This window comes from Camponotus floridanus, unplaced genomic scaffold (genome assembly GCF_003227725.1).
Source record: "Camponotus floridanus strain SB8 unplaced genomic scaffold, Cflo_v7.5 scaffold140, whole genome shotgun sequence".
In the NCBI taxonomy this organism is placed as follows: domain Eukaryota; kingdom Metazoa; phylum Arthropoda; class Insecta; order Hymenoptera; family Formicidae; genus Camponotus; species Camponotus floridanus.
Genome location: NW_020229260.1, coordinates 203,036 through 226,186, shown reverse-complemented (window position 1 = coordinate 226,186; position 23,151 = coordinate 203,036). Strand labels below are relative to the sequence as shown.

General features: G+C 37.0%; 1 long non-coding RNA gene across 1 annotated transcript in view; it reads right to left on the bottom strand.

Annotated features, from left to right (window-relative positions):
• The window catches only part of LOC112637185, a 39,238-nt gene extending 17,382 nt beyond the window's left edge, over positions 1–21,856 (bottom strand). The window contains exon 1 of the long non-coding RNA XR_003122457.1: positions 19,104–21,856. This is a non-coding gene — a long non-coding RNA (uncharacterized LOC112637185). The remainder of the gene's footprint in view (positions 1–19,103) is intronic.
• Between the last annotated feature and the right edge of the window lie 1,295 nt (positions 21,857–23,151).

Genomic DNA, 23,151 nt, shown 5'->3' with positions numbered 1-23,151 from the left:
AATGTATTCCGTAATTGATGATACAATCCGAAAGATAATGATTCTATATGAAAAAATACATCCAAAATGTAGAATACATTTTTTTTGTATAAGGATTTGTTTTCGATAAAATTAATTTGTCGAAAACAAATCCTTATACCTTCAAAAATTGGAAAATTGATAGCATATCATGCTTTTTAAAATTTTAATAATCTGCATCAATTTTGTATCATACATTGTTATCAAATTTATTTTGACAATGATTATTAAAATATGTGTAAAAATACAATATTTTTTCTATTAAAAATAAAATTTAAATACTTTATACAAATTTTCTTCTTTTCCTCTTCTATATTAAGTAAATTATTTTTAATTGTTTTATTAAGTGGAATGTTGTATATTTTTATATCTATCTATTAACAATCCAGATGAATTTGATAACACATGACAAAGTTAGAATATAAAAATCTCAAAAATTAAATATACATTAATTTTTAAAATTTTAAAGTCAATTTTCTCGGAAAAAAACATCTGATATGAAATTTAATTCTACATTTTTTATTATTTTTTTCATGTAAAATCATTATCTTTCCAATTGTATCTGTCACTAGTTACGTGACTAATGTATAGCTTGTACATGTACGTACACAATCGCAATAACATCGTCAAATATTTGCCGAATGATATATCGTGCGTCGTCAAATAATAAGCAACGGCTCTTAACGAACTCGGCTTGTACAAACGAGTTATTTTATGCGAGCTTGAGGACTATGAATGACAGTCTCCAAATCGCATAACATGACGAGAAATGCAAAATAGAACTCGGCATTTTACTATTGCGTTCTCCGCGAGAGCTGAACAAAGGAAGAGAGAGAGAAAGGCAAATAAAGTAATGAGACAATCAAATTAACAGTACAAATCTCACGCTTCACCGCCTACCAAATCACACCTTGTCTCTCTCTCTCTCTCTCTCTGTCTCTCTCTGTAAAATATGTATGTGTGCTGCCAGCAACTGAATATATCAACGATCTATCCAGGTTAGGTATAAATACATTCGCATGAATCACGCGTTACGCAAACTCGCAGCTTCGGAAAGGGTGTGTCCGGAAAGTATTGTTTGCCGCTCCGTATCTCGGTATCGTCGCCGCGGTTTTCCACGTCCGTAGTTTTCCGCAGAAAAGTATTGCCTTGCGGTACCGTAGCCAGGTTTATCCTTCGATATCCCGGTAAGCTTCGCGTTACCATCAGCAACGCCTATCTGTCGTCCATTTATGTTTCAAAGATGCAATTTTACGATTGTGTACCACGTCGGATCGGAAAATAAATTGCGGAAAAAATTAACGAGTTTTAAATAGAAAACAATTCCGAAAGAAAGCGTTCTTTTTTCAGGGGTTTTTTGTGGCATATTTGTGAACATGCAGCTTCCAAATATGATTTAAAAATTATTAATTAATTAATTTATCCTAAAGCAAAAAAAAAATTTGAACATCGTAAAACGCGGCAATATAAAGTGCAAAGATAACGAGATTGCGAGATAACAAGGTATCATAATAATTTTTAATAGAATAAAAAGGTGTGCATTTTTTTTTGATAAAATGGATCATTATTGTTCTGCATTCAAATACGTGTACCATGTCGTTTGCTCAATCGTAAAATGTTATGTGATTGTTAATAGTTTTGTAAACTAATGAAAAAAAAATTTTACTTCTCGACTTTCATTCCACGAAGGAAAATGACACGCTTACATACTTTGTATGCAGTTCTCGTTTCGGGAAGTCAGTTATATAAACTCAATTTAGTCCATAAATCGTAGTCACAGAAAGGATATAAGCCAATTTTAGTTCAAGGGACAGATTCTAATTCTACTTTTAGTTGCACCTTCAATCTTGTTTCAAGTGTTAATTCCAGTTCCACTTCTAAGGAAAGACGAATTCTAATTCGAGAAGTTACAACAAGCGTGAGTTTTTCGCGGTCCTACAGGCTGTGCTGCTTGTTAGCCAACAGTGAATTCTACTACAAATTCTTGTCAGCAGTTTGTGAACTTCAACAACTTCTTTGCAGTGTCTACTGCAGGGGTTAGATTCGTATTTCATCGAAATGGGCCTTCTATTTTCGCGAATTCCGTTTCCACGTGTTTTCGTAATTTCATTTGTTTAAATATTTTTTTAATAAATTATGTATGACAGTTTTATAAAATTATTTAAATTTTTAACTTAATATAAAATTTTATTTCTTGTGGGTATATTAAATTAATACACAACGGTTTTTCTGTAAAATTAGCTTACATATGTATATAAATAAAGAACGAGTTAAATTTTTAGTATGCTTTGCTTCAGAAATAAATTAAGTAACGGTGCTTTAATCTTTAATGCACCGCGGAATCTAGATTCAAAGCATCGTATTACGTTTACCTATTAAACGATGTTCCTCGTAAATAGGAGTGCACAAAGGATTAAGATGTTCAGAGCTTCGCTATGGAAGACCGGATAAACGCTTAATAATAAAACTTATTAAGTAATTTTAATCTTGAGCCGTACACAAAGTTTTAATTGCACGAAGGTACGAAAATATAATTACGTTAATTGAAATGAGAGTATATTTTGCGAATTCATATTTATTACAAATGAAACTTTCCAGAGAGAGAGAGAGAAAGAGAAAGGGAAAATTTAATTTTTAATTCCTGTTATATTAAAGTTTGGAAAAATAAAAGCACCACGTGCGCGTGATAAAGGAAGAATAGAGAATACGTTACGAATACATCGAGTTTATTTTTCTGTCCGGTCGTCACCCTAATTTTCGTCCTCCTGCCATTTTTCTGATACAGTGAGACCCTTAGACAAGTGTGAAGAGAAATTCCAGGAAGTGCGAAAATGAATTCCAAAAAAGAGGAACAGTTAAAAGATTTCGAAAGACGATGCAGCTTCCAAAGCAGAATCTACAGAAAAAAAAGAAAAATCTTTGGAAAATATTGGCAATAAAATAAGTAACGTCATGACGATTCAACGTAAAAACGCAAGACGTCGAAATAAAAAGGAAGAACAAAAGGAAAATAAACTTCCTGACATCTCTCCTACATCCGATGAAAATTTAAAAGAGGAAAAAAAACAAGAACAAGAAGTAGAGGAAAAAACCAAGATATAAAAACCAAATGGTCGGTATTTGTCTGCAACATTTGTCCTTACGATACGCAGATTTAATTTTAAACGACACGAACACCACATAAAAGCGGTAAAACCAAATAATGAAAACGAATAATTGTTAGAAATCAATATTCACAGACTAAAAAAATATGTGAGGCGCAAGTGGCTGGATCGGGAATCGAGTCTTTCGCTTTTCGAGCAACTGCTCTAGACCACTGAGCTATCCAGACCTCACACCTAATGCTTATTAACACAGTGATATGCGACTCCAGAGCGATGTTAGTATATTTTTGCGGGAAAAAATTATGACAAGCTCTTTAAAAGTTTGTTAAAATGCATTCAAATTGAAATCTGTTTATCACATTCCATTCTTATTTGCATTTATTTATTTGAAGACAGCTTACACTCTACTTCTTAAAGCGGTCCAATGCTGAAGTTATTGATTTCGTACGTCACAGGACACAGCGAGGACGATCATTTCCGAGCACGTAAGCGCGTATCCCATCTTCCCTTCTTTTTCCTGCCTCTTTACTCAACTCTCAAGATACAAAAGTAGACTCCGAACACAACCGCGGTAAAAGGATAGGCAATGACGCGCAATTGCGAGACGAAAGAAAGCACGGTGTTATCGTCAAGGGTGTCGAGTAAGAGAATATCGGCCGATAGGGTTACATCCAGGATCGGATCTGCCACGAACCCGATAAAACGCCCGCTTCTCCGGTTGCCAGCTCTTAAGAAAATCCCGTCTCACCCGCAGAATGCAAATCGGGGATGCTAGGGACAAAATAAAAAATAGCAAAACTGTGCTCCTTTTTTTAAAATTCACTCGGCAAAAAATTTCGGCCGTAAATTTCGATGAGTTTTTAATAAAATTAAGATATTTAAATTCAAGATATCTATTCCATTTGGAATTAATATTTTATTCGCAAGATCCTGACAGAGAGAGAAGGGCTTTCAGGGACACATAAATCTCAGTACGCTAAATGTGCGATATCCTCGTGCCATATGAACGCATTTCTGCACACGCACACGCGCGTGAATCACGCATACATCGCGTTACGCAATGCGTAATCGCGAGCGAGACGAGATACGTGTGTAACGACATTTACAGCGATACGCATCGTGCGTGCGCGTGCCTTGTCCGTGTGTGTTGGATGCCATTTATTTTCTCATGCGATACGCATTCGTCGCCACATGCGGCAGCAAATCTCTGCGTGCGAGTATCGTTACGTTTTTCCCTTCTTTGGTGCGTTACACCCGCCGTGAATCCCCGACGAAAGGGGATCCGGACTCGTCAAGGACACGCTTATACGACGAGTGCTTAAATACATACGCGGCATACGCGACGCGAATGAGAGAAGGGTTTTAATGAATTCCTATTCTCCAAACTTCGTTGAAAGAGGAGCAAAGGGAAAAAAATAGAGAATGGGGGAGCCGGAGATGAATGGAACCGTTTCTGAGCGATGAATGGAACGACGATTATACCGATACTGTCGGTGCGTTAATGTCCGCGACCCCGAGAAACGTTAATCCCTTCAATCGGATCGCATAATCGCGCGATTGTTGATTCACTTAAAGCAGCGGAACTTGGCTTCTCGGGAAGCGACTGTGATTCTATCAATCGAATAAAAATGTTACTTCTTGGAAATTATTTTATTGTTAGATATGGTCCAAATATTTCACGATTGTATTATAAAATAATATTATAAATTAATAATAAATTAATTTATAAATTAATATTATAATATTATAATATTGTAATATTATAATATTATACAATAAATTAATATTATAATATTATTATTAATATTATAAATTAGTAATGTTACACTGAGGAAAAAATTATCTTGAAATAAAAAAATTTTAGTTAACTCAAGAAAGCTATTTATTCGGTGAGTACTAATCACGTATTTACTTGTATTCAAAACGTCTGTTTGCTTAAGTTAAGTATTTATTTATATGTTTAAAAATATATATATGCTTAAAAAAATATAATTTTTAATTATTTTTATTTTAATTTTACAACATATTGATTAAAATGCATTTTTTATTCCCAAAAATTTTAAATTTTTTAATTTAAAAAAATAATATATTTAATTTAATAAATTATAGTATATATTTTACGAAAATAATATTTAAATATAAAAAAATATATAAATGAAAATAATGTACTTAATATAACATGCATATTTAATTAAATGCTTTTGCTTAAATGAAATAAACAATTCCTTGCATTTAAAGCAAAAGTTTCAAGAAAACAAATTTATTTGATTTAAAAAAATTTCTCCCTCAGTGTATAAAAATAGCTGTAAATTTTCTCAAATGTGTCAAGGTTGATCTGAAAAGTAACTTTTTTCCCCCGTTGATTTCGCGGATCGTTTATCATTCACGGAAGAGATTATCCATTCGTAAAACAACGTTTCAAATAACGATTCCGCGTCGCATTCGTACGATCGATTCGCCGTCGTCGTCCAGGAAGCGCGCTAAAACGCACCACCGCGGACGAGAGGACGACAATGGGCGACTCTGTAAACCGGACGAATCGTAACGAGAGCGATCGGGCGAAAGAACATAATGTGCGCTCTGTGTTACCGTGACGAGAGCGATTCCTTCTCGTTACGCTCATGGACCCCCGTGAATCACTCGACGCGCGAGAAACGGCGAATTAGCGGCGCCGATAGACAAGAGCGTTAGTCACGAGGATCGTTAGTCACTCGACGGCCGCTTGCCTCTTGCTCTGTCTCACCTCTCCTTCTCCTCTTCCTTATCCCCTTCGCTTAGAAACATCGACGCTTTCATTTCTCTCGGAGAGACGCAGGATGCTGGTCTAGGAGGCTGGACGAATATTGATTCAATTGAAGAATCGTCAATTAAAATATTACGAAAATACTCTTAATCTGTCGGAGAATATTTAGTGTGGATAAACGTCGAATTATTTAAAGTTGCTTGAAGCTTTTTCTCGAAACCTGGATACTATTTTTTAATGTAAATCAGTGTAAAGATATTAAAATTGCGAGAGGATGTTGGGGACTAATACATATTAATTGGTATTAATTATCGAGACATAATAATTAGTATTAATTATTGAGAATAATTAAGAACAGAGGTACTAAGATCACTTGTGAATAATAAAATCTCTCTCTCTTTCTCAATTAGACGTTGGAGCTACTTGAATTTACATGCACGAAGAGCATATTTTATTATTGAAGTATTGTGAGGTTCACTTGAAGTAAAAACTCATATCTATAAGATTTTTTAAGATTAAACTCAATTATCAAGAAATATTTAATAAAATATATCACTATTAACTAATATTTTTTTCGGGTATGCTATAATTATAAAAATATTCGATAATGAGAATATATGATAATGTGTGAGATGTTTTCCGATACAATTTATAGAACATTCAGCCACTCGCCTGACTTTTTGCGGATGAAAGCTTTAATAAAATAATGTCAGTCGAATCGATGTGTATTTTGAGTAAAATGTCAAGGTTTCGCATTATCGACTGCAATAAACCTGTGCTTTATACTGGAATCGGTATTCTAACGTCTATTTTACTATGGCTACACATGCAAATACATATTAATCCTGTATTGTGCGGGATAATGATGAATTTATTAGTTTTGCCGCCTGAAAAATTTATGAGAGAATTAATTATTAAATTAATAATTAGTATAAATGATTATTAATTATAAAACAGCCATAGATTGTAGGACAGTTGCAATTTGCTATCGAGAATAATATATATTGTTATTATAATTAATATTAATATGTAATTTAATTGCAGAAAGAAACGCGTCGATTTTCACATCTTTATCTCTCTCTATGGAATATAATTTCCTGCGACCTCGTATCATTCTCGGCGTTTCATGCGTAGGTAGATCTCCATCTCGAATTTGTCCGCCGAGAACTAGGCGCGACCTCCTTTATGAATCATCGTTAAGCGAGTCGAAAGGGATACGGCTCTCCGCGGGAGGAAACGAAGCAAAGACGTGAACAGATAGTAGCTTTATTCATCGTTCCCGCGAGTGGAGCCGTGTCGTGAGAATAGGCATTACGTAAGGCGTCATTGCAGCGAAACTCGGCTGTCATAGCGCAACGTGTCTACTAAATCGTATCAATTAACATGATAATTTCACGCCTCGGTGGTTGCATAACCGTTCCAATAACAAATATGTACAACAATATATAAATCAAAATCGCGCTCTCTCCATTTTTTTACTTGCGTTCTTGCGTTTTTTTACTTGGTCCCTCCGCGATTCTCTTCAAGGCGTCCGCAGGTTCTCCGCATTTCGCACGTATGACAGATTCTCCTCTTCTCTCCCCCTCCCTTCTCGCTCTCTCTCCTTCTCTCTTATCGATCAAGGTTGAAATATTTCTTTGACAAAAATGTCAAAGTACGAGTAGCGTCGAAAATCATACGATTTCCATTTACCTTGAACTTTGTAGTCTAATGTACATGACCTATTAAGAATTAAGTCGCAATTTCCACTACTTCGCGAAGCAAAAAAAAAACTCCCGGCCATTAAGAACGTCGTGTAACGAATACGGGCCTGGCACGGTGGGGGAGGTGCGAGCAGGTGAAACAATTTTAGAACAATGCTTGTTCCGCATCGGTGCGTGCGCGACGAACAAAAGAGACTGACACAGAGACGGAGACGGGGGTGGGATGATAGGGGAGGGGGAGAGAGGGAGGAGGAGGCGGAGAGAGAGAGAGAAAGAGAGGGCGAGGGAGAGGGAGAGAAAAGAGGTACGGACACAAACGGCCGGCGGTGTCTAGGGGAAGGGAAAACGAGAGGCGAGTAAACAGGATGATTGAGAATCGTCAGAGGAACCGAGACATTTCAGTCGAGAGTTCCTTCTTCGGCGACTCTTCTTCCTCCCCGGTTCCCCCTCCCCCCCTCTTTCCCTCCTCCCTCTCACGTTTTGTTTTCCTCGGTGTTTTCCCTTCCTTTCGGCCCGCGCGGCCTGTTTGTGTGTACATATCGTTAACACTCTCTCCCCCCTCGCCCACTCCCCTCCGGATCCTCCGACCAATCTGCTTCAACTGCGCACCTTGTAGCACCGTACACTCCTCTTCCTGTCACTCTCTCTTTCTTTCCTCCTCTTCGTTAGTTTCCCGAGTTCCTTTTTGTCCCCTGCTCGTCCCTCGCCCCCCCCCCTCGCCCCACCCGCCCCTTCTCTTCCGCGTGTCTTCGTCCCCCACGTTTCATGCATAACGTAAGCTTATCCGTTGCCTTTGTGCCAACCACATAAGAATGGAATATCTCACACCGACTACGAACTCGACGAATCTAAGTGTGGACTGTGGGTGACCTTTCTCTCTCTCTCTCTCTCTTTTTCCTCTCTCTTATCGCTGTTTAACGGAGTTAACGAGACAGACAATCCGAGCTGTCTTGGAAACGTCTATTCTTAAACAATGTAAGCATTATCGCATTATTACGACGAAACGGGTGCAGTCTCGTCACTTGGCAATTCATGATATACGCTGTTTTTATAACGAGTGCATACACGTTGTGGGTGCGGTTCCAGCTTATAGCGTGTGTCGCTTTAGTAATTGGAGTACGAATGTTACACTCCTTTCGCGAGTGCTATTAGAGACGGCTATATCAAATGGCAATTTCCGCGAAAAGGATATCGATCTTTCTGTCGTTAAGTAAAGCAGGGCGTGCATTGTTTTCCGAGATACTTTCCGAGCTATCGTCGACGATAAATTTGTTGAGAGAAATTTATTTAGCGCACATAATGTAATTCGCTCCAAGTTACGTTCGAAGGGAATTAGAATCGTTCATCATTCATCAGGTGATTCTCTCTGAGAATGAATTATAATTCGCCGAGTTAAATTACAACGAAGATCGGCATCTCGTAGACCACCGGCCGTCAGCCGACAAGATGGAGGAGGAAGAGACCGAAAGGGTTAATGGCCCGAGAATGTCGTTTGACGTTTCGCGAATAAGGGACAATTGTCTCCGTCTCGCTGTCTGACGTTGCACTACAGATACTATGTACTTTTATTGCCGCTCTTGGTCCTCTCTTTACGCAACAAAAAAAAAAAAAAAAAAAATCTTTGTTACGCGAGAGCGAGACTCTATCAAGGGCCGCGCCGTTACAGCATTTTTATGGGCCATGTCCTCTTTTGCACCCCGCCTGCGAGACCAAGATGAGTAGGTAGATGCGAATTCATTCCACCGGGCTCGTTTAGATAGGGCTCCTCCCCCGATTCAGATACATCGAAATTGTGCGAACCGGCGAACATAACCGCGGCAGTAAAACCTTCATCGTGCGCTTCCTTTCCCGCACCTTCTTTTGCTCCTTATACCTTCTTCTTCTTCTTCTTCTCTCTCTCTCTCTCTCTCTCTCTCTCTCTCTCTCTCTCTCTCGAGTCTTCTCGAGTATTCACTCGATCGTTAGCAAGCGCTTTTACTCTACCCGCTTTCTACTCCCTCACGATATCCTTCGCTCCACTTTGCTTCCTTGTCCCTCTAGTATCTCGGAGAGAATCGCCCCTCTCCGGGATACGGATTTATACTTTTTCTTTTTCGCGGCTTCGAATATCCTCGAGGAATGCTCGCCCCTCATACGCGAGATGCTCGGGATCGTCTGTCACATCCGGAATAACTTGTGCGAGCTTTTCTTGTCTATATTTCTACCGTAATGCTTTGTAATCGTAGTTTCTTAGTCAAGAGGATACAAAAAGAAATCAATTTTTTTTCAAGCAGTAAATATATCTACCGTTAAGCTTTGTAATTTTCGATAAATTAACGCGATCGAATATAAAGGACTATCTTGAGTTAAGATTTAGAGAAGATTTAAAAAATTTTAACAATTAATTTTTAATATAGGATACAAGGATCTTTAAATATCTCGTATTATTTAAACGCTCGCTTTCTCTGGGTTTACGTCTCAGCTGTGCCCGTAAAGTTCCAGCGAGATTCCGAGAGAATCCGTTTTACTATCGATATCTCCTTCTAAAGCGCGGTGGTATGCCTTAATGGGAGCTATACGTGTTATAATATGTATATCCCCACGGACCAGTAAAACGCATATTTGTCCTACGGTACATAACTCTCATAATACTTGTCTCGACAGTCTAATCATACTATATACAGTGTCTCGTAACTGCTGGTGTAGTCGGGAAGATAATGATATTACATGAAAAAAATTAATAAAAAAATGTAAAATAAAATTGTTTCGCAGGAGGCTTTATCTTTGTTGAGAAAATTACATTTAAAAATTGGAAAATGCTTTTTTAAGTTTAATGACTCTAACAATTTTTGTTATATCGAATTTATCTCACAATGATTATTAAAAAATATATAAAAGGATAATATAAAATATATAAAAAAGTACAATATTTTCTCTTGAAATGTAAATTGGAAAAAAAAATTTATCTGAACACATTTTATAATTATTCTTCAATTCAATTATTTTAAAAATTGTTTTAATAAAACTAAATAAAACATTTTCATATTTGTATATCAATAGTTATTGTCAAAATAAATTCTCCAAGATACATGATACAAAATCGTTTATTTAAACTTTAAAAAGAATGAACAATTAATTTTTTTAATTCTAAAGTTTTTCCTCTTCAAAAACAAAGCTTTATTTTACATTTGTTTATGTAAAATCGCGTGTTATTTTCTCGGATATATAATAGGATACAGTTACAAGGTACCATGCGCATGTATTCCATATCTGTATTTTATATAGAAATGAATTTTAATAAGTCAATTTCGATAAAGCGATAAACATGAAGAATTTAATATTAATTTTTATATTATCAATAAATATCAGACCTATTTAAAATGTTGCTGATAAAAACAGATATTAGTAGGAGAGCTCGCTGCTTGTTTAATATTTTTCATTATAATGAAAAAGATTCTAACGAACGAGAATTTTTGTGTTGCGCAAAACAACAAGAAAAAATACTTTTGAATCAACTATTTCTCCAAAAGTATTCCATTTGGATTAATATTAATAGTGCTGTTCAAATAAGACTTATATTGTCTATGTTTTTTTTTTTTCAACTTTAATAATATATTAATTTTTTAAGATGGCATAGGACAAGTTTTATATTTTATTTTTACATAAATCAACGAAAAAATCGAACACAATATACCCATATTAATTCCGAAAAAAAGAAAAATATTATTTCCATATATTATTTTTCTTATAAATATTTTTATGTAATTAATTTTCAATATTGCCTTTAAAGAAAACACTGTGCAATATTTACATAAATATTAAAATAGCGTGTTTGTTTAATATGAAAAAAAAAATTAACATTTTTTTATTGTACGAAGATTGTATTTTTTTATTGCATGTATATTTTCTTGCGCTTCTTGGTATATATCTCGACTCAAATGCACAAAGATCAGAAAGTCAGATCAACTCTGTACGGGGCGGATGTGGTGGAGTCTCGGATTTCAACTCCTGGACGCGCGCACTGCGGTCTTGCTTTCGTAACGTGTGGGCGAGGATTGTCATAAAGGCCGCAATATGAAGCAGCAAGAGATTTAGCAATGTTACCCACAGACTTACAACAGTTTCTCTTCTATGTTGCATGTAACGCTCCTTATTTGTTCTACAATCTAAATAATAAAAAAATTTCAGTCGAATACAACATCCTACATTTTCCTATAAAAATGCTCAACGATACCCTCGGCATATAAATGATTAACGATCTCTAAAGTATACCTACATTACAGATCTATAAAATATTACGAGGATTTGCGCACCGATTTGTTATCCCGAACAACACCTCTCCATCGACAGCGATAAGCGTGAAAACGACTCAGATCATCGGAGTCTGATAGTTCAGGCTCGAGAAACGATTGAACTATCAATCACATTCTTTCGTCATGCTTCCCCCTTATTAGCCACGCTCTTGGTTTTGCTCAAGACCCGGTCTTGCACGAACATCGAGATCGCTCCTCGGAGATCCTTCGTCATAAAACTCTTTATTGTTCCCCGCGGTTCCTCCCATCGAAAGGCTGGAGAAGGAGGGATTGTTCGTCTTCTTGCGCGCAAGAGCCGTAAACATTATTATACCCGAGTTAATTGACATTGCATAGGTCGCCCTCGCTTCTCAAGGGGGTCACCACGCTGATGACACTGTAAACCGTAGCACTTTAAAGGTAATTAGCGCTTTTCCTCGAGGTACTCTTCCACGTTCTGATCTTTGCGATTGCCAGAGCAGGTTCAAACGTTTCAAGGACTTGGCGTATAGTATTGAAGGTTTCTTCAAATAGATAAGATGTATTTAATGTTACAATCTTAGCTCTGTCAATTCAGTTTAAGAGTTCTCTTGTGTAAATTTTAGAAATAAAATATATTTAACAATTAAAATTTTGTATATATCTTAAAGAGTTTAAATTTAAATTATATATAATAATTACAATTAAAAAAAAAGTATTTCCTAAGATAACAATATTGACAATTTTAATAATATTTTTCCAAATTTTATCACGTCACTTGAGGCAATCGAAATATTGAAATTTATATTTTTCAAAAAATATTGCTAAATCAAACGTGCAATATAAATGAATGTAGTATCGATAATTTGGATTGATATTTAACAGGCACGTTGATTGCTTTGTTCCACTTGGAACTAATGATTTACGGAAGTCATAAACGTTAACAGAGAGTCACGCTGTATTTACCGATGATCGCATGATTTCGCAATGCGAAATTGTACGTGTCCATATATGTCTTTTTTTTGTATTTAATAGGACAGGCATAGGAGCTAGTGGCACGTGATAAGCGTAACATACGAGGATAACTCCTCCGTGCAATTATGTAGAACGAATGATTCACGCGCAATTAAGTTCAACCGAGTCAATCAGTCATCCGTTTCGACTTGATCTCCGTCGCGTCGTAGATAGTGAGTCGATGATGCGTCCGAAACAGAAATTTGTCCGCTATCGGGAATTACAGGGGAAGATATCGCTTCTCGCAGATGAAGTACAGGTTGAACCGAAGGGACAGATGAGTCAAGGAAGAGACAGAAAGAGAGAGATAAAGATGGAGAGAGACGGAGAGAGCTGCATTTCTCGCCAATTCAGCGAGTTACAAGGCTGACGTCATCGGCTCGACATAATTCGATTCAATTCGCTTAATTTTGCGAAAATTGCCAATCTTCTCCGTTGAGCGTTACCGTCTAGCTCCTTCGTATTTGCTCGTCGTCTCTTGTGAATCTCCTCGCTTTCCTCTTTCGCTCGTTCCCTCTTCCTCTTTCAAGGTTTTATCGATCACGGTGTACACTGGTCTTTTCCCTTATTTGTATGAATACATTATACGAGATTCGTCTTGTTGGCCTCATAGCTTAAGCAACATTTCGATGCGTTTCATGTAATCACATCCGCTATTACAATATAAATTTTTTACGGAATTTTTGTAATCGATAAATAATATTCAGAGGTAGATGAGCGGTCCGATTTCAGTAATTGTGACAATTATATTTGGAATTATTGTTTTCAAATTAAATGAATAAAAACAGAAATTCTCTTAATATCTTCATTTACAACATATGTAGTAATTGAATTATTAAATTACCTATTATCAATATCTAATGACGCATAAAATATCGCATTTATTTAATTTGATCGGTAATACTCATCGATATACATAATTATATACACATTTTATCGTATAATCCGTCTGTATTATTTCAATTTAATGTATATGAAATTGCATAAATCAAAGTAGCGAGTAATGTAAATTTACTCCCATCAATCGCGTGCTAACAAATGTCGCTAATAAATAAAGCGGCAAAGAAAAGCCAATAGTTCACTAGCACTTTGTGCGCGATACATCACAATTATTTGAGCTGCAAGTCGATAATGCACACAGCCTGACATTTCCCGATGTAAATATTTTTCCCTTCGACAACACGCGTTATAAATTTTTAACGTTCTGTCGCTTATACTAAATCGGTTTCACGACTGTAATTCTTGTGCGAAATATTATGAATTTTTAAAATAAAAATGTACACACATAGCTGTAATTTATAATTCTATTTTTTTACATATCTGTTTTGATTTGTTGTTTCTCGATATTTTCGAAAGCCGAAAATAAAAGAAATCCGAGATTTAATCTCCCGTAATTCCGTGTTTGGCTGATCTTGAATGAATCTGATTGGAAAACAATAACGCGTTACACGATAAAAATCACATTCATGAATGGAACGGAAAAATTTTAATAGCTCAAATGTTCTTTCCCTTGATGGAACGATTTTTTTTCATCTCTTACGGTGAATCCTTCGTGCATATTACGTTCTGGAATTCGATTCGATTCGATTCGATTAATTTCGCGTGACTCCGTCATTCGCGATAATCTCGCGTGTGCAAGTCGGAAAGGTTAAACGTTCTAATAAAAGTCGGTGAAAATTAGGCGAACGATCGGCGAATTGAAAATCGGATCGGATATCCGGGGCCAGTCATTGTCGTGTATACATATGTGACAATTCATGAGATAGAACCGTAATAAGAGTCTCTCTCCATCGACTCTCGGATAGATCGAGGAAACGCAAACGATAGCGAAGGCGAGAAAAAAAGAAAGAGAGATTCAATTTAGATGGGACAATGTATGTGTGTGTGTGTGTGTGTGTGTGTGTGTGTGTGTGTGTGTGTGTGTGTGTGTGTGTGTATGTGTAGTTTCTCTTCCTCTTTTTCGCAAATATCTTTTGTCGGTCTCTCGATAACGATGAAAAGAGGCGCGGGCGCGCGCCTCATCGCACCGTGTTTTTCCTCTTATTCAATCTTCCAGTCGAATTGATAGGGTTCTCACGAATAATGACAAAGCGTGCTAGAGCCTGACTACCTAGCATAATGCCTTCTCCAGCCCGATTGAGTCGCGCACGCGCGCACGTCTATGCACATTGGATAAATCCGAGCTTACACGGATCGTAGTTTGCATATAGAAACACATCTATGAATCTCTAATACATTGCTTGTATTTTGATTTTAATTTATAAATTTTACTTTGATTTTAATTTATAAATTTCCACAAAGAAATTTTAGAATTATATACCTATTAACAACAATGCGAATATGGAAATATCTAAATTTAATTAAAATGACGTACCATCACGAGAGATACATTCAAATTGCAAATCAAAACATTATCAATGCCTAAAATTATAAAAGTAATTTAATAGTTGTAAATAGTAATTTTTAACATCCCTTAAAATAAAATTAAAATACACTATATTAGATAAATTAATAACAATGCACATTGAATAAATCCGAGCTTACACGAATCGTAATTTGCATATAGAAACACATCTATGAATCTCTAATACGTTCGCTTGTATTAATACTTTGATTTTAATTTATAAATTTCCACAAAGAAATTTTAGAATTATATACCTATTAACAACAATGCGAATATGGAAATATCTAAATTTAATTAAAATGACGTATCATCACGAGAGATACATTCAAATTGCAAATCAAAACATTATCAATGCCTAAAATTATAAAAGTAATTTAATAGTTGTAAATAGTAATTTTTAACATCCCTTAAAATGAAATTAAAGTACACTATATTAGATAAATTATTTTCTCTTTTCTCCTCAAATTGGAGAAAAAGGGAGGAGAGAGAAAATTTAATTAATCATCAAAATTAGCGTCGAACAATAGCGTTGAACATTCAAGTACAATAAAAGTAATTAAGGTTACGGAAAATTTAGAGTCTTTATGTGATGCGTCGACGAACAATACATCCGCGGCTAATCGTTCGATTTTTGCATTCATTTGCGATGCAATAACTATTTGCGGTAGCAGATGCGAATTATTCGCTGAAACGATAGCTCGAGTAATTATACGAATAACATGAAAACGAGGCGACTAATAAAATACGACACATTATTACCTTTCCGTTAAATTATCGATGCTACATTAGTCAAAGGTTCTTTTTGCTTATACGCGCTTGTTGTTTTCATAATGACTTGGTCGGTTCACACTTAAATATTCGTGTACCATTATTTGCACGCGATATCGTTATTTACGCAATCGCGCGTAAAAAGATGGTGCAATTTTCCATTCCAAAATTGATTTCTTATCAGAAATTCTACATCATAAAATATACGCCAAACGACTTTTGATTACTTTGCTATAATAATTTAAATATCTTACGTGTATATTTGAGTTCTATACTTAACTTGAACGCTCTTTGCAGGTTCGATTTTATAAGAATATCGAGAATACTTGTACAAATTTGCATAACAGAAAAGAGTAAACACCAAGTACACGTAAAACCACAATTTTGTGGTTTACAACTGACGATTATGATATACATGAATTATCATCGAATTTTAATAATGGCGCACTTTGGGCGATCTTTAATTAATTTTAATCTTTAAATAGACATTACGATATTATTTTTTATATTAAAATTTAAGATATTAATAAAACACTTAAAACACGTCGGTTATCGAAGAGAGTCTATTATCGAAGTAAGAATATAAGTCTAGTTTACCAAGTTATTGTATGATGTGAAAAATCCGCGCGTTGGGATTATGCTCGACGGCTCAACTATGTCATATTCACAATGTATGTTTACGTACGCTCTATACATACGGTGACTCAGACTTGCGTCATCAAGTCACTAGCACAAGCTGCAGAACAGGCGTTCGTAATAAAACGTACATGCACAGTTTGAGATTATCACCTTCATCAAACTGTAAGTAATAAAGTCCGACGCTGTTATCAAGCACAACTCTTTAAAAAATATATATATATATAGATATACATTGTAGCATTCTTAGCATTTTTACGATATTCGATTCTCTCTGCATATTTGTAAAAATATTCCGAGCAAATTAATTTTTTTATATAATTAATTTATAGCAGATTAATTTTTTTATATAATTAATTTATAGCAAATTAATTTTTTTATATAATTCATTTACAGCAGACTAATTTTTTTATATAATTAATTTACAGCAGATTAATTTTTTTATATAATTAATTTACAGCAGATTAATTTTTTTATATAATTAATTTATACTATCAATTTCTACCATTAATTAATTAGATAAAATTTACTTTTTAAAAAAAAACGCAGATATATAAAATAAAGCTAACGTCCGCTTTTTCATTCGGAGCACACTGTCGCGAAGGACATTCGTCCCAGCTCGCGAGTCGCGAGAGAGGCAGCTGCGCAATAATCGCTGTTCCTTCCTCGAAACTGTAAAAAGAAATCGATTTGCTCGCGAATGGTGGCGCGCGTCGATACAATTTCCCGTGGGGTGCTGTCGTTTCTCGTTTCTGCAGCCCTGCAGCAACGGCCGGCTGGTCGTAACTCGTGGACCGACCGCGCCGGAGGAAGTTGAATGGGAAGGGGAGCGGATTCGAATTCCTGCCACATTTCGCGTACGCAGCTGATAGCGCGGCCGCGCTACGCGAAATAACCCTCAGCAATAGCATCGACAGATCGATCTTGGGGGCCTCTCCCCCCCTCGCCCCGCGACCATCTTTCCTCCCTCCCCCTCCCCCTTTCGAGATATCTCGAGGAATTATTATTTTACGAACGGTTGCGCGCGCGTACTCCGTAAAATAATCCCAATAGCGAAAGATCGATTTTCCCGGCGAGTATTCTTACCTCGCTCGAAAGATAGAATCTCTCTCTCGAGAGATTTATATTTTTCTTTTACTTCCTCCCTCCTCAACACAATCGGCGAATTTCCGTGTGACGATGTATGGCGATAATCGCGTTACTCCCGCGCGAAGAAGGTTCGCGCTCAACAATTTGCATGGAAAGGTGGCGCGGTTATTTACTTTATTACCGCGGTTGTGAAATTTAATTGTAAATTTGCTAGAATTTTATGCAGAAAGGGCTCCGGTGCGCGTGGCGGGGAAAAGTTTTTAATCTTGCAGCCTGAGTTTAACGGAGATATTTATGCACGTTGTACACCGCGGAAAGTTACGCCGGCATAAACAACGCTGATAAAGGTAGTACGCAGCTTTTACACTGGATTTTAATCTTCAGCATGCATCGTGCTTAGAATGTAATTTCCCGCAAATAACGTTTTTTCACTCAATAATTCATGCAGCCGTGATACTCTTTTCGTGATACAACAACGACGGGAGTTCATGCGCGGTGCACAACCCGGTAGTATAATTAAGATTTAACCAGAAAGGGTAACAAAAATTTTTAGAATAACAAATATATATATATATATATATATATATATATATATATATATATATAATCTTTTCATCTATTGTGCGCATATCGGTGCATTATAATTTTCATATTGCGCGTTAATTAATAATTAACGATGTAACACGCGTATTCCTCATGAGGAATGTGCCACGGTATACATACTTAGGTTAATTAGGCTCCCCTGTCTGACATTTGCGCAGTTGTATAGTTTTTGGTGTCGTGTATCTCTTCTTTTCCCAGATGTAACGTCGCGCGCGAGCGCAAACGTTAATTTGCATTAATTCCAAGTTGCCAGTTTGCCACGCTGCTTTCAACGCGCCTTAAATCCCCTTTTCTTTCTTTTTCCGGAAGCAAATTCAATTTAATTCGCAAACCGCATTGCCTTCCATCTTCATGCAAATCTTTCCCAAAATGCCCTTTCGCGTTCCCAGCATCCGAATCACCGTTGCATAGCGCAACATGCGCCTTTTGCATTCGCCCGAATTCAAATTTCCGAACGTCGAAATATATACAGGAAGCGGTAGATGGTGATATTTCGCATATACGTATTCCGATTGGATCGAACTGACAACTGTTCTATATAAATATAGCTATTGGAGCACACGTTTCATTTATAATAATTAAATTGTACAGGCCGAGAACACCGCGTTTATACGAGCCGTTTGCTTTAATTTCGTTAAACAGTGTTATTCCTCCCCTAATGCAAGTTTATCCGCCATCGGAATATACAAATACAGCTGAATTTATCGCGGCAAATTAAAAGTTAGAGACGATCTAGGGAGATAACGGTAACCATGGTGCTCGCCTACTTACCTTTTCGGGTCGAGCTGCTGATCGATAGACGCTTCCTCCTCGGCTGAAAACACTGCGACGCTTCCGACGTGGACGAATCTTGGTTCTCGAATTTCTTTCGTCACTCGGGATGGGTTCATTGTTTTGCCGGCGACACGTCGAGAAACCGCGAAAAACCGCGAATACCGAATGCACGCAATGTTTTCGACGTATTCGAGATAGATAAATGTAGGAAAAGCCGCCACTGTGCGCGCACGCTTTTGCAAATGATTACGTTTGTAATGGTAGGAATTGACGTTACACTTCCGGTTAATACCGGATGACGCGGAATGAAAGGACGAAATGCTTGCTGCGCAATAATTGCGGTCGCGAATCGAAATGAATGCAGAATTGTAGAGACCGCGAAAGAGTTTGAAGTTTTAAAGAGAAACTTGCGAGATTTATATGGCGAATATGAGCCCCCCTCGTTCATGAATTTTAAATGTCAGAGAACTCCAGACATGCGAAACAAAAGCACGATTGTGGTTTTAATACGAGATAGTAATAGCTATGTATACAGCAATGTTGAATAAATATTGCCATTGTTATAGTTATCGTGGCTATTGTCTGTAAATTTCCGCAAGCTTTCTTCTATAACTGTAAAATAAGCAGGCACTTTCCGACTTCAAAGGGCATTTGCGTCTAAAAGTAATTCAGTAAATTTGTTTCTCTATCGGGTCGTCGCGAGTTTCAATAACTGTGTCTCCTCAAGTGCTTTCCTTACTTGATAATAAAGACCTCAAAGAGAATCATAGCCGTTTGTCGTACGGCAATAATAAATCCAGAACGAGAACAATCCATACTCCGTTATTCTATAGTTTCGTCAAAATCGCGAATGTCATACATTTGTACATGTAAAAAAAATTTCCTTCCCACTCTACTTCCTGCATTTCTCGAGATACGACGTCATCGAGGCGTTATTGAAAAAGTTGTGTCATCAAAAGGAAACCGTGGAAAAAGGAATATTCAAGAAAGCTGAGTTAAAAATAGCGCAAATGTTGGAGATGAAAGCGAAGCTCCTTTGAAGGATTATAAATAAATATCGTTGGTTCGTTTGAACTCGATAGCGGTTTTAACACTCGAATTTATAATCACACTCGCGTGCACCGATTAATTTTATTTCAACTTGAGCTCCGATATCTCCAGCTTATACTACTCGACGTGAAATGTCGCGAAGATGTTTTCGTCGATTGTACGCACTGGTTATGTAATCCCCTCCCGGCGAGTTTCGCATATAATTACGGGCACATCGCGACATCGACGCGGAATACGCGTTAATTCCGCGGGTTATTGCGAATTTACGAGGCCGCGCGCGCCGAGAGATTTCGGTTTGCAAAGTTTTGCGATGCAACAAGTCGGCGGCGGCGTTACATCGCTTTACTTTGCTGCCGAGAGTAGCCCAGGAAAGGGGAGAATTTTTTGAAAGCGCGAATGCCGAAGGGACGGTGATTCGATAATGCGAGAGATAAATGAGAATGGAAGGTCGCGGATAATTTTACGAGCCGCGGGTTACGAAACATTGCGTCACGATGATTCATTCTCGGGAACGGCCACGGTTTTCCACCCGCCGTTGGGAAATCTTGCTTAATTTCCGCAACACAGAGCTCGATTGTTTAAGCGAGTCGCAAGCGTTAGGCTCCTAATCACTATTCATTAGCTCTCTTCAAGCGGTTCTTCCCCAGTTTCATGTTTCATTACGTTAATTACGAATCGTGATTTGGCATGCGAAGCGAGACTCTCGAGCGATACACACAGAAGCATATATTAACATGTCGTTAAATAATTCAGTTGTACAATGAATTCGACGATCGAAACGCGACGATTCAATTCGTCGCCATTCGTCGGTGTTTAATTAATTAAGCTGTTATTTTGCACGTTTCAATCCTTACAAAGATTTCGTGATTCAAGATAGATATTAATCTACGACATAAAAGCGAGTTCAGTTTAAGCGAGAATCGCTTCATCAATGAATATACTCGTTATATACCGGATATATTTGTTCACACCGATATCTGGGAGAAACATCATCCCGGGAGTAGAGGGGCGAGGACAGGAGGGGATGAGAGTCAAGCCGATATATCGATCCGCGCAGAACCCTCTCTTTTTCAAACACCTTTTTTAGCGGGAACAAAGCATTTCCAAACTTCGATTCCAAAGTCACCGGTCGAGCCATTCTCTCTTGCGAAACCAATTTCCCAGGCAACCTCTCTTTCTCGCGATGACGCTTTGACGCTTTACATGTACGAATACAAAGGGAAAAAAAATAAAAAGCGGAAGCAACAAGGGGACGCGAAATAACGCGTTGACATCTAGATTGATTACATTAATTGGCAGAATGATTAATTACAGCCTCCCGAAAAAAAAAAAAAAAAAATTTGAAAAAGATCGAGCGCGTTCGCAGGATGTGTGGATAGATTTTCTGTGACGTGTAGATAGGTAGGTCTATACTCGCCGGTTCGATTGACAATTATTGTTGGCTTCGTCAGAAATCAAATTTGAGGACGTGTCACTCTGATGCGCGGACGGGAATTTCCCGCTTTTTCGTACGCGATCTATCGTCCGCGGCAAATCTTATTGATCAACGACGCGACGAGTGTCTCGTTAACCGCACCTAGTATTAGTATGTATGTATATTTGGCATTTCGAGCGACACACTGTTAACACCGAGCTGCATTACGCTTGACCGATCACTTCGACGGGCCCAAATATTTCCACATTTTCACTTCATACGTTGGAATAAAGCGATATTTCGATATAAATATTTTTTCGTTCGAGAAGAATAATAGTAATAGATGCATTCAAAATTTAATTAAACATATTATCGATCACTAATCATGTATGAATTTTTTTATTAATATTTAAATTTTTTAAAAATTTATTAAAAATTTATACGAGAGAGAGAGAAAGAGAGAAATAAAAGGTGTTCTTTATAATTGACGAAAAATATGTGTATAAGATGTTATGAGCCATAGTTAAATATTAGTAAATATAGTTACTTGGCATTTGTGCGTTTTTTCAAATTTAAATTTGATGAATGATAATATATCAATTTACGGACGTCTCGTCGTGTTGCGCGCAATTTCTCTTCTCGCTTGCCGTCACAAAAAAATCTCACATCACTCCGCGTTACGTTACACGTCAAAAGTGCGGACACCCATCGTCGACCGCGAATGGACTCGCTGAAACTTCTCAACGGTCTTATAACTCTTCCCGCGAGCGCATGATGCCCTCCGCAACCTTTAATATAATCCAGCTCCGGGTTCGAGAACACCGAGTTCAGAACTGAACTTTGACTCGCTCAGTTTAAGCTCAATCATGTATTCACTCTCAAATGTGATGAGAATAATACTTCGATTGACGATAACATAACAATCTCAAATCTCTAAACTTGTCGAAATAAAATATATATACCATAGATTTTCTCGGACGTATGCACGCAATCTTTCAAATAATTCATGAGCCGAGATTTTCTCAGGGGCAAAAATTTCCGAACGTATTCCAATGTCAGCGATGAATTAAATGATGTCAAAATGTCGCTGCTTTAAATAATTTATCTAATTTGCTGCATTTTGGTGTCGTCGTTATTTATTACTGTCATGACAGTTTTCAACAGATACCGATAAATTGGTAAAAGACCAGGCAAGAGTTTAATTTCACTATAAACGAGACACATTCGTAAGTACGCCTATCATGCCTATCAAGATCTCTTATAGTATAAAACTTATTGAGATCTTCAGAATTATGCACTCAATTTGTGGATAGCGTCATTGATTGCAGCATGTCTGAAGCGTTTAGAGTTTCGAAAATTGACTTCGAATTCAAGAGGTGAATCCGATTCTTGCAGTTGATTAAATTAAGACTCAAAAATAGAACTAAAGAAATTTACATCGTGTATCAAAAATATCATAATTGCCACAAAATCATTATGTCACCTAGCTTCTTTTTTATGTCAAACGTTCGTGATCTTAACTTGGCGCAAAAAATAATCGCGGCTGGCTGCCAGTGAACGAAGCGGAACTTGCGAGATAGC